At 35.4% G+C, this 13,601-nt stretch overlaps 1 pseudogene; it reads right to left on the bottom strand.

Moving 5' to 3' along the window:
* Nucleotides 1–336: 336 nt before the first annotated feature.
* On the bottom strand, nt 337–8,921 carry LOC101035917 (heat shock protein HSP 90-alpha-like; annotated as a pseudogene).
* Between the last annotated feature and the right edge of the window lie 4,680 nt (nt 8,922–13,601).

Genomic DNA, 13,601 nt, shown 5'->3' with positions numbered 1-13,601 from the left:
AAGATCTGGTCTGCTAAGGAATCCCACTTGATAGCTAAACACTTTAGACCACAAAGTTAATGTTGGGTTACATACATCTTGCAACACACATTACCTAAATCTGTTAAAATAAGCCAATGAGAAACTAGGAAAGCATACCAGCTCTGCTTGAGTGCCTAAAGGATCACAACATCACTTAGAAGTAAATTTTATCTTCCCCTTGTAATAGTTATTGTCATGTCATTCAGACTCTTTAGATGTTAATAAAAACCAAGAAAAAATTCCTTGAAAATATATGATCAGAAGGAATAAAGATAGGGCATTGAATACATGTACAAGTCATTCCTCAGCTAGTGCTTAGTCTACTTCTTCCATGCAGGATGTGTCAATCATCTCCTTTGAGAGGTAACATTTCTTCAGTTACAGCAGCAATGGTATCATCAGCAGTAGGATCATATTAATCAATACTCAGGTTCAGTGTGATTATCCTGTAGATCTTGTTAATATGTGTCTGGGAGATCTTCCAGACTGGATCCAGATCATAGGCGTGCAGCTTCATAAAAGCAAGATGGGCTGGATGCAGTGGCTCATGCCTGTAATCCCAGCACTTTGGGAAGCCAAGGCAGGTGAGTCACGAGGTCAGGAGTTCGAAACCATCGAGGTGGAGGTTGCAGTGAGCCGAGACTGCGCCATTGCACTCCAACCTGGGCGACAGACCAAGAATCCATCTCAAAAAACAAACAAACAAAAAAAACCAAGATGATCAGATCCTTCACAGACTAGTTCTTGTCAGCCTCTGCCGTTTCCCTCAAGGTCTCTGTAGCAGAGTGGCCAGTATTGAGCTCCAGGTGTTTCTTTGCTGCCATGTAACCCATCATTGAATTATCTCCTAGGGCTTGAACTTTGGTGATTCCTTCCATGTTTGCTGTCCAGCCATACATGCTTGTGGCAATACAGCATGGGGACGTCAACAATTGCTTTGCACAACTACCTTTTTGATTTTTTTCTCCAATATATATCTTTCATGATTTTGCAGATATTCCCAAACTTCGTTTTCTTCTCTGTTGGTTTTTCTCTTCTTCATAATTTGGAAGTTTCAAGCCTTTTTTGGTGACTGACGCTAAAGCCCTCCCTTCAGATTCCTTCAGCTGTTGGACACGGTACTCATCAGCTGGCTCAATCACATAGATTGGTTCTAAGCCAAACTTCCAAAGACGTTCCACAAAGGCTGCATGAGTGAGCTACCAGTCCTTGGTCTCCCCTGTGATATAATGTGTTTCTAGCTTTCCCTCATTTTGGTGCAATAGTCCTTGAGAGAAACCATTTCATCACCAGAAGCAGATATTGGTGGTGAGCCTGGAAGTGCTGGGTAGAGCGCGTTGTGTGTAATCCCTGGCTAGGGCTCCACCCCCAGGCCTGTGCCCACGAACCTAGGTAAGGACAGCCATTTCTGTTTTCATGCCCAAATATTGTAGTTTCCAAGACCACCTTGGCTGGCTATGTCCCCATCCTGTGCCTATAAAATCCCCAAGACTTTGGAAGCCACAGACACAAGCGGCTGGAGGCTGAGAGAAAAAACTGTCAGAAGAGCACACAAGTGGCTGGACGTGGAGAGGAGTGGAAGAATACACCGGCAGGCAACAGCAGATGGCAGCAGGCCATCCACTGGCAGAACAACGCGGATGCCCAGGGGAATCTGGCCACCAAGCGATCGGACTCCAGGGGAAAACCATTTTCCCACTCCATACTCCTGGCTCCCCATCCATCTGCTGAGAGCTACTTCCACCATTCAATAAAACCTTGCACTTATGCTCCAAGCAGACGTGTAATCTAATTTTTCTGATACACCAAGGCAAGAATCCTGGGATACAGAAAGCCCGCTGCCCTTGCAATAAGGCAGAGGGTCAGACTGAGCTGATCCACACAAGCTACCTACAGACGACAAAACTAAAACACACCCCCAAACTAAAACACACGCCCAGCGGGGCTTCAGGAGCTGTGAACATTCACCCCTAGATGCTGCCCTGGGGTCGGATCCCACACGCCCCTACCTGCCCATCTGCCTGCCCCCGCTAGTGGTTTTCAGCAGTGGGGCACCGAAGAAGCAAGCCACACCCTTATCACATGCCCTGCCAGGGGGGTAAGGAAACTTTGCCCATTTCAGTATCTTAACGTCTCTGAAAGCTGCTTCTGATTTTGAGAGTCTTTGGGTATTTCCAGTTTTGTGTTTCTAGAGAACTGTTCATATAACTTTTTGTAGTTCTTTTTATCTTCTGTCAGTTCAGTGAAGAGTTCTAAGCCTTGTTTGACTACTTTTTTCCTACTAACTTTCAAAATGTTGTTTTGCTGCAACATCTTATGGAAAATCCTTAGAGGAGGATCCTCTGAGTACACCACTTCTTTAATGAAGTTAAATATTCAGATATTAGCTCCTCATGTTTTTCCATGATGAAAACTCTCTGTACATAGAAATTAATGTCATTTTTCTTTTTGATTTTAAATAAGTCTAAAGGAGCATGTTTTGGGACAAAAACAAGAGCTCTGAATAATAATATTTCTTGACATATAAAAATTACCTGATATGCAAGTTTCTGTGTCCATAAATAATGTTTTATTGAAACACAGTCATCCTTCTTCATTTTTTTTAATTTTTTTTTTAGTTTTTTTTTTTTTTTTGAGAGAGAGTTTTGCTCTTGTTGCCCAAGCTGGAGTACAATGGCACAATCTCAGCCCACTGCAACCTGTGCTTCCCAGGTTCAAGCAATTCTGCCTCAGCTTCCAGAGTAGCTGGGATTACAGGCACCCACAACCATGCCAGGCTAATTATTTGTATTTTTAGTAGACACGGGGTTTCACCCTGTTAGCCAGGCTGATCTCGAGCTCCACCTCAGCCTCCCAATATTCTGGGATGACAGGCGTGAGTCACTGCACCCGGCCATGCCTCTTTATTTCTCTATTTTCTATGGTTCCTTCTACACTACAACATTGATTCCAGCAGTTGCAATGGAGAAATTTGCCTGAAAAGTTGAAAATATTTACTATCTTGTCATGTAAGAAAAAGTTCACGGATCCCTTGCCTACAACACTCAGGAAAACATTGATTATGTTTAGTTGGGCATATAAAATAAATACATTATTATTTTGCCCATATATAACAATTATTGTCAAAGAACCCTGAGGGATAAAAAATAGGACAAAATTTAGGCCTTGAATTATGCTTCAAGAGTAGCAATCATTAAAAAATGAGAACAGCTAACAACTAAAATATGAGTGTTGATTTTATATGCAATAGCATTTCAAATAAAGGATCAGATCAATGTTGAAATACATGAGAAAAGTTTCATGCAGAGGAAATAGTTGTGCTTTTAAGGCTGGGATCTTTTGGTTAGATGTAGGAACGGAGAGGTGTGACTTCATTTTATAGCAGGAAACTAGAGGAAAGGCAAAGAGGCTGGGTGCAGTCGGTCATGCCTGTAGTCCCAGCCTTTTTGGAGGCTGAGGCTGGAGGAGTGTTTGAGGCCAGAGGTAACAATGAGCTATGATTACACCACTGCACTCCAGTGCATGTGGCAGAGCAAGACCTTGTCTCAAAAAAAAAAAAAAAAAAAAAAAAAAAAAAAAAAAAAAAGAAAAAGAAAAGAAAAGAAAAAGAAGGAAGAAAAAGAGAAAAAGGGGCATAGTAGTGGTGATGATTCGTGTATGAGAAGACATAAATGTAGACGCAGACTCTGGTGAAGAGAAGACCATGATTTACATGCCCAAATACTGACTTGCCAATGTAGTATGTAGTTCTGGTCCCTCTGTCTCAAAAATAAAATTCTTTTAAACTTTAAGACTAGGTCCCCATGTGCCTCAAGAGCTTACCAATTTGGTTTCATTTTTATGGTTCAAGAAACATTTTCTTAAATGCACACTTCACCCACCTCCCCACCACCACCCAGCAACATGGTCTGTTTTCTTTAACCTCACAACCAAATAGCTAAATGTTATTTGAGACAGCTCTGTTATCTTGGATATGTGATACATAAGGATTTTGACCTTCCCTAAGTCTTCAACATTTCTGGGTCATCCTGTTACATGTTTCTGGAAAGTTTCCTATCAGTTTAGCCTCACCAACTAATTCACAACTACTTCCTGTCCCTTTAGCTTTGCCAACTATTTCACAACTTCTGTGTTCCTAAAGCTTATAATTTCATTTTTTCCTTCGTATTTACTAGATTACTCTGCTTTTCTACTTATGGGAAAATCAAAACTATAAGGCAAAAAATTAGTTGAATTCCTTTTCCTCCATTAATGCATTTAACTGTACCAACACCTTAGCATGCCTCCCTTCTGCAAATGTTAAAAAAAAAGAAAAAAAGAAAAAAAAATCCTGTTTTCCAAATTCAATCTACTTACTTAACTTGGAATTTTGCCCTTGCCCTCTCTCTGGAAATTTGGCTCAATTTCATGTCCTTCAATCTAACTATTGGCATTTTCCCCTCTACATGCAAACACATGCATCAAAGCATCCCATGATTACTGACATCTCACAAGGCTCAGACTTAGGTCTTTCCTCATTCTTCATATCCTATCTGGGCAATTTTATTAATACTTGTGTCCAAGATTCCCGTTTATTAGAAGTTTTCTAAAAATCTGTCTTATCCTTTATTAATTTAAAATATATTAATCTTTTTAATCTGTTTAAATTTTAAACAATTTAAAATCTATTAATCTGAATCTAACAATTGCCAACTTCTTTTGATTTTTATGTACCTTCTGCTGTGGTCTGAATATGCTTCCCAAAATTCACTTTTTTTCCTTACATTTTCCAGGTTATTTCGCTTCTATTTTTACAGAAAAATCGAATATGTAAGGCAAAAATTTAGTTATTTTTTCCCTCCATTGATAGATTTATCTGTACTAACACCTTAGCATGCCTCCTTCCATGCCTCCAGCATGCCTCCATTCATGTGTTGGATTCATTAGCAGTGCAGTAGTGTTGGGAGGTGGGGCCTAATGGGAGGCATTTAAGGTCTTGAGGGCTCTGCTTTCACGAATGAATCAACCTTGCCATTAAAAAGGCTCACAAGACTGAGTTCTCCAACTGTCTTCCACCTTATGAAGACACAGCAAGAAGGCCCTTATAAGATGCTAATACCCTGATCTTGAACTTCCCAGCCTCCAGAATCATGAGAAAGAAAGGTGTACTTTATTTCTTTATATACCACCCAATCTGTAGTATTCTGCTATAATAGCACAAAACAGACTAAGACAACCTTTTACATTGCCTATTCCAGAAAATTGAACCAAAATCTACTGTCTTTCAAAAGCCAAGAACAAGAACCTCCATTTTTGCACTAAATCCCTGGTTCTAAGATTCCATGAAACATTCAAAAAATATTATGTTGCTTAGTATTCCCCTGCCTGTCCTTTACATGCTAATTTCTTTTCTGCATGATATTCTTATTTTTTCCCAATTGAATTGTTCCTCTTATTTCTTATTGTTTTCCCTCCCCTCAGGCACATGCTTGCCCAATCAATCACCCCTGTTCTATGCCTGTCGTACTAGCCTCTCAAACCGAAGAACATGATCATGCCATTAACATGGTTTTGGAATTGCCCCGTTTATTCCAATAATTTCCTTTTGGGTGTAGGATAAACATTTAAAACATGTACATGGCTTGAAGCCCTTCGTGGAATCTCCACTGAGTCTCTTCTCCTCCCCTCCTTCCCTCACAGTTTATGCTTCACTCTTCCTCACTCTGGCAATACCACACTTTCTCATAGTCCTGTGCAATTATAGTTGTTTTCCCAGGACAATCAAGATCCCAGGTCCTTTGATTTTCTGATTTGCCTGAAAGAAAATTCATCTTCTGGCTTGACTTCAAATCCTGTATTTTCTCTTGAGCCCACTCTGATTTCTCCAGATAATCCCAAATAAAACGGCAATAATGTTTCATGCTTTTTAAAAATATGCATTGTATAGAGCTTTCATGTTAATTTCTAATCTGCTTATTTAGTCTATTTTTCACCAGATGTAAGCTCTTGAAACTTGTTCGAAAGGCATATTCTTCCCTCCCTTTTGACAATATACATTGTAGTGCTGCAATTCAGCTTTTAATATAGGAAAAATAACTTTAGATGATGAGCATGAGATCCTTAGATCCACCAAACTTCATCATTGCCATTATCTTTATCAGGAGTGACATCTATTTCAGTGCTTACTATGCCAGTCATTATGTGAAAAACATTCATAAAATTATCTCTTTAACACTTGAACCATTTTTCAAGTTAGATAGTACCATATTCCCTTTTTATAGATGATAAAGCTGAATCAAGAGATTCTTCAGGTTGCCTCCAGAGTCTATATTCTTAACATTAAAATATATTTTCTGAATCCAAGGATTAATTCACAAATTAATTTTAAGTGCATAACTTCTCCAGTTTTGTTACTGACTAATCTCCATGAATAACAAAACTATTTGTTGCTTTACTTGAATTTTTAATGCCAATCACACAGTTTCATGATGTAAGAATATGGGCTTCTGTCATCATATGTGAAAGACATAAGGATTTTATTAGGCAGCATAGTTGGTCTCATTAAACTACGATGAACTAACAAATTAAAATGTGCAATTGTAATTGCCATTCAGCACATTACATAGGCTGAATGTGATCTTATTCTGTGATAACAGAGGAAGCATGACATTCATATTATGAGAGGTGATCATCTACCTCGAATTGCTGTGGGTTAGACTCCCCATAGAGAACTACTCTCAGTAATGGATGTAATAGGTTCAAAGACATCTAAAGTAAATGGGTTAAAAGGAAAAGGAAGCTTAATGGAAGAGAATTTCAAATACAGCAAATTTACAATAAAAACAAAAGGTACTGGAGCATTTTACTAGAATGGACAAAGAGTTGCTTTCCAAGTATTTGAAGAACATTTCTGTGGAAGAGAAACTGTATTTTGATTTGATTTTTTTTTTTATGTCCCTATAAATTAGAACTAGACTTAGTGGTTGAAGAAAGAATGTCCTGGGATGAAATGATAGCATGAAGACTCATGGACATCACCAGAGCTGGAAGTGACTAGGCACATCTCAGATGGAGGTTTAGTGGGGATGGTACAGAGTTTAGTTATTAGAAGGATATTTGGACTACAAATTTAAGATCTACCCAATCCTGTTTTTCTGTGATGTTGAAATAATATTGCTATTGACTTACTAAATTTTCAAATTTATTAAGCATTATGTGTATACTTCATTTGTAATTACATACTTTAAAACAGGAATCAAGGGAGTTTACCGCTTTAAAAAAAGTGAAGTGCATCTTCCAATGTACAGACTTTGATAAGTGCAATGCATTGCCATGACATGCAAGATCGCTTCCACATTTTAATGTCAAAACTTGATCTATTGCAAAGCCAAGTGAATTGTTATTCAGAGAAATGGAAAATGTATCTAAAAGTGTTCCCATAAATCTGTTGCCAGATTACGGTTTACACCAGACTTTAAACATTTAGAATGATGGAAAGTAAACATCATAAAATGATCTAAAAATTATATTGAATCTATCAGAAGAATCCTTCATAGTATAACATGAAATGGACATGCTTTTATAGCACTATCAATTTTGTGCTGAGTTTAAACATAAAAAATACTTTTTGGCAATATTTTCATATTAATAAATTATTTTCAGGTGAAACATTTTAAAATGAAAAGAAAATGGCAAAATAATTTTTAATATCAGAAGATAATTTGATAAATAAAAGAAAGCCATAAAATGAAATACATATGGTTATATAATATGAAAGTTGCCAGAGAAAATAGTTTACTTTTCAAAGATCTCCTCAGATAAAAATTTCAATCAGAACTAATTTTATTAAAATTGAAGCTGATTAAAATTCCTTTGAACACTTGGATGGGTTAATTACTACCAGTAAGACTGTGTGGAATTCTATACTTCAAATTCTAACCTGACTCAGTGTAACAGAATTTCAAATACAAATTATATTGTTTATAACAGGAGAGGATTTCATGCTTTAAAATGCTACTATGTGGGTACTAGAGAATATTTTTATATTAACCAAGTAAAATATTTAATTTATACCCAATACTAAAGTTAAAAAATTTTAAAGCATTTGATTCATTCAAATTTGCTAAAGTGCAACTTCCAAGCAGACATCATTGCCTCCTCTGTGTCCTGAAAATTTTACTTCATTTTCAAAAATGTGAATGTGGGTTGATAAATGTTCTCTACTATCTTGGAAAGAGTTGTGGCTACCCTCGAGAATTAGTTATTCTTTTTTAGTGACTGAATCCCCATGAGGTCTTTGACTTTCTAGTCATCTGTACTCACACAGTACCTTCCATTGTTTCACACTGAATACTAAACTCATAATATTTCAGAGACTAGGATACATTTCCAGATGATAGAATTGCGGTATACAATTCATAGGTTATAACAATAAAGGAATTGAAAGACCATTAACCAGTGCATGTTCATCCCTTGCATACAGAGTATAAACCAAGTGTAGGCTTGTCAGTAGCTCTTATATAGAGAATTTAGTATCACATAAACAATCACTTGCTCTTCACAGACATAAAAGTCACTGTGGCTACAGTATCTGTCTCAAGATGCTGTACTGGTAATCTCTACTCATCTATTACCTATTCCAGCTCTAGAACTTGAGGGTTTAGTGTAGGCTAAAAAGAATAGACAACACAACTTGGAAATACATTAAGAATTCTTAGGAAATAGAAAGTACTATCGTTAAACTTTTATATTGCTTTAATATTGATTAGCCTTTTTTTTTGTCAATTACAGTAGACTTCAGTTAAGGAACAAACATTGGGAAGGAGAAATCAGAAATTCTCTTACTTTTCAGTGAAGGCAATTTGCTGCTCATAAAAAATGTAGTGATGAACATAGGACTGAATGTGTCTTTTTGGCATCATGATCTATATTCTTTTAGGTATATACCCTGTAATGAAATTGCTGGGTTGAATGGTAACTATTGTATGTTCTTTGAGAAATCTCCAAACTGCTTTCTGCGGTGCTGCACTATTCGCAATAGCAAAGACATGGAATCAACCTAGGTACCCATCAATAGATTGGATAAAGAAAATGTGGTAGGATACACTGTGGAATACTATGCAGCCATTAAAAAGAGATGAAATCATATCTTTTGCAGCAACATGGATGGAGCTGGAGGCTGTAATCCTAAATGAATTCACACAGAAACAAAAAACTGAATACTACATGTTCTCACAGTAGGTGCTAAACATTGAGCGCACAAGAACACAAAGATGGAAACAATCAATACTATGCACTACTAGGCGGGGAAGGATAGAGGGGGGATTGGGTTGAAAATACCTGTCAGGCGCTATGTTCACTATCTGGGTGCAATATACTCATGTAACAAACCTGCACATGTATCCCCTGTCTCTAAAATAAAAGTATAAATAAAAAAACTTCCTAAGTAGTAATGTCATGCAATTGTAATTGTTAACATTTATTTAGTGTTTTCATGAGTGTGGAGTAAAGGAAGTGGAAGGTTACAGTTACCAAATAATTGATAAAAAAGAGAAAATAATTTTTATGAACACAATGAAGAGCTCACTCATAACTCCATGAGTGGAGTAACAGAGCACTATGGAGAGTCCCCACATAATATTAACATCATCATAATAGACATATAAGAACATTTTAGATTTAGAAGAAGACATACATTAGGCAACAAAAAGCCCTCAGAATAGTGGATATTTATTTAATGTAAATAAAATACTCAATTAGAGAAACAATTTTCATAACTAGAGCTAGATCTACTTCAGAAATAGTTGTAAAACAAATGATATTTATTTCTTCCTTCAAAAATAGTTTTGAGTGTAATAAAATTTATTAAGAATTAGAGTGAACTTTACATATATATATAATCTACTAAAATACTTTTATGTTATAAATTAAAGTAAAAATGTAATTATGTCTCAATGCTAGAAACTTTAAGGGGACTCAAATATGCTACTTTGTGGTTAGTTTTTTTTTTGTTCTCTTCCTCAGAGCAGTGAACATCTAAATATATGCAGTCTACGTTCTACCCTAATGTTTCTGCTAATTTATAACTGAGAAGATGACATTTTTTTGTGATAATAATTATCAACACAACTTTGTAAAAATCAGGCCTTGGAAATACAATACTTCAGAGAAATCTCTTTGATCTGAAAGCAATGTTATTGAGCTGTAAGCTATTTTACATTATACATAGGTACTTATATTTCATTATATGAAATAAACTATGCACTTGTGTGTTTTTTAAAATTGGAAATTAAAGGAATCTATTCAAATATTTTTATTAGAATGTCAGAAATACTTTCCAAAATGATATAGTTAGTTAATTCTCTCTGTGAACTCAAAAAAACCCCATGAATTTTCAAGTTACGTCCAGTTGTATAGAAATAGCCAATTCCCAACGTCTCCTTGGCATAATAAATTAAATTCATTAGATGGAAACTCTAAACTAAAATAATTCTAAAGGGCCCTATAGACTCTGTAAAGGTGCCCCTTACTCACCACTAAAATATAACTGACTTTAAAATAAAGCACTTTAATATACTTTGCTGCTATCACCATTCACTAGAGAATTACAGCCATAGAAATGAGGGCCTGTTTTAAGTGCTTCTTACTCATAGCTCACTGACAATTTAAAAAATTTGTGTAATACCATAAAACAGTCAATGGAAAATCACAACATCATATACACAAAGCTTATTTTCCTACAGCAAAAAAAATGTGCTTTTACTATAGACAACAAATACTTTTACAGCTGGCATTTCGTTCAAAATTATATGGAAGCATCTTGCTTACTAGGTGAGACATCTAGCCATCTTTCACTATTATATCTTTTATCGGCTTGGTTGGGGTGCAATTGACATACAACAAACTGCATATATGTAAAGTGTTAACAAGAAGATATTTGACAGATATCAGCACTGTGATAATAAATCTTATATGTCATCTGCAAAAGTTTCTTTGTGCCACTAAGTAATCCCATTTTCCTATCCCCATTCCACTCAACCCTTAATCCCAAGAAATTTGATCAGTTTTCTATCACTATAAATTAGTTTACATTTTCTAGAAATTTACATAATTGAAGTAAAACGGCGTGTACTCTTTGTCTATCTTCCTTCACTCATAGTAATTATTTGAGATCCATATAGAGTAATACAGTGATGTATTACAATAGTTCATTATTTTCTGTTTATAGGCACATCATTGCTTCTACTTTGGGTTCTTACAGACGATATTGCTATAAATGTCTATGTACATGTCTTTGTAGAGTATGTGTTTTTATCTATGTTGGGTAAATGCTGAAGAGCTGGATCACATAGTAGATACATATTTAACTTTTAAAGAACATGCCAAAATGTTTTCCAAAATTGTTTTGCCATTTTGCATTCCATCAGCAGTGTAATAAAGTTACAGTTTCTCTACATCCTCAATGCTTGGTAGGGTCAGCTATTTTAATTTTAACCATTCTAATTTGTGTGTGCCTTTGTATCTCATTGTAGTATAAATTGGAATCTCCCTTAAAAAATGGTGTATGATCTATTTGTCCACATGTGTGGTTGTTTCAGTCAGGAAGATAAATCTTGTCTAGTTCCCTCCATCTTGGTCAGAAATATTCAACCTTGACTATATTTTCTTCTCTACCATCTCACTGATATCCTTCTTTGAATCATTACAAAAACCATGCAATCAGACTTTGTGCTTGGAAGCAATGAAAATTAATCCTTAAAGTCCAAGAAAGCAGACACTGTTCTGCTCATTATCGTATTTCTTACTCAGGACATTTTCTGTGAGAGTAACCACAAACACTACATTAATGATTAAAATATAGGGAAAATACATTACATAGATGTTCTAATAGTATTTATAAATTTAATTATAATTAATGTATGTTATAATTAGTAGCATTAAAAATTATAAGGCATATTATTATATTGAACATATGCACTAGCTATGTTCAATGAGGAATGTCTGCATTATTAAAGATGTTTTATCACATAAAGGATTTGATTGTTATAATAATACACTAATATTATGATATACAATGCTTTGTGTAGTCACAATGACTCCAACTTTCTTTTTAAATAATTGTACAGTCCACTCTAATAACAGACTTTGGGAGCACAGAGCTTGCATTGATGACTCATCATTTAACACTCTTTTTTTTTTTGTTTTTTACTTCTTTCATAAATAAAATTATTAGTAAAACTTTGGGAGTTAAATAGCCTTAATCCAATTTTAAGCACCCCACTACATTTTAAATACGGAAAGTATTTTGTGTTATCATTTTAATATAGAGTTGGAATACATGCAAGGCAATGCCTATTCCATTGGAAGTAGTAGTTATATCAAATTAACCATACCCAATCATTCTCTAAAAAAGAAAACGGAGCACCACTCTGATCTACAATTATTTTCAAATATAAACTGGTGATTTTCAGCCACGAGGAGTGGGATAGTTTCTGCTTTTCTTTTAATTAATTTTTTAAAAATACTTAGTGTAATTTATAAATGGAGCATGAGGTTGTTAGAAACTCCATCAAAACATTGTATATTTTTCACTTAAACATTTTTTTGCCTCTAAAAATTATTTTAAACATAGCACGTCAATGAAGAAAAATGTACTAGACCTCATGATTAATTATGATCAGCAGTAATTTTCAGAAAATATTCTAGAAACCAAAAAATATTAAACATTATTGAGCTCAAGATTATCACAGTGGAATCTTTATTTCGTACACACATACTGGAATTGTTTTTTGTTTTCTGTAGAGATAAAGAAAACCAAATTTTTTTTTCCTGAATTCTTTACTGTGTACTCTCAACAATACCAATCAATGCATAGAATAGAATGGAGGCCAGGAGCAATGGAGCAATACAGGATAGTATAGGTACTCACCAGGTTTCCTGAAGGCATAAAGTAAAAAGAGATATGCAAAAGTCAATGGAAAGATATTTCTGTGTGTGTGTGTGTGTGTGTGTGTGTGTGTGAGAGAGAGAGAGAGAGAGAGAGAGAGAGAATGTGTATGTTTGTGTGTGTGCACTCACACATACCCACACAATAGTGCAGACAACCAAAAACAGGAAAAAATATCAATCAGTTTCAGTTTCTTGCAGCCTAAAATGTTGTTTAACCTTAGGGAATAAAAATTTATGTCTTAACGGGGAATCTGTTTTTACTTAGATTCCTAAGTGCAACAGAGAAAACTGAGCAGAACACACAGAGCCATAAACAGTAGGAATTTTGGTTTCTGAAATAAACAGGTCTGTGGGCCTTTGTACATAGAAAACAATTCCTGAAATATTGGCAAAGGTATTACATACAAGGCAATTATTTCAGTAACCTTTTTCAATGGTTGTCAGGACTACAAAGTCTCTGAATGAACATTATCAATTAAGATTATATATATGTAAACCGAAAATAAAATTCTACACCCCCCGCAATCATATGAATAGACTTCCTCCTCAGTCAGGTCAACTGGAGAGACTGTTTCAGGCCATGATGGGAAGTGGGTGTTGGACATACTTCATTATGTGTCTACAGACTTAACATCAACATAGACTTTAAGTCT

This window comes from Saimiri boliviensis, chromosome 18 (genome assembly GCF_048565385.1).
Source record: "Saimiri boliviensis isolate mSaiBol1 chromosome 18, mSaiBol1.pri, whole genome shotgun sequence".
Classification (NCBI taxonomy): Eukaryota; Metazoa; Chordata; class Mammalia; order Primates; family Cebidae; genus Saimiri; species Saimiri boliviensis.
Note: the sequence above shows the minus strand (reverse complement) of the source record. Positions and strands in the feature narration are given on the sequence as shown.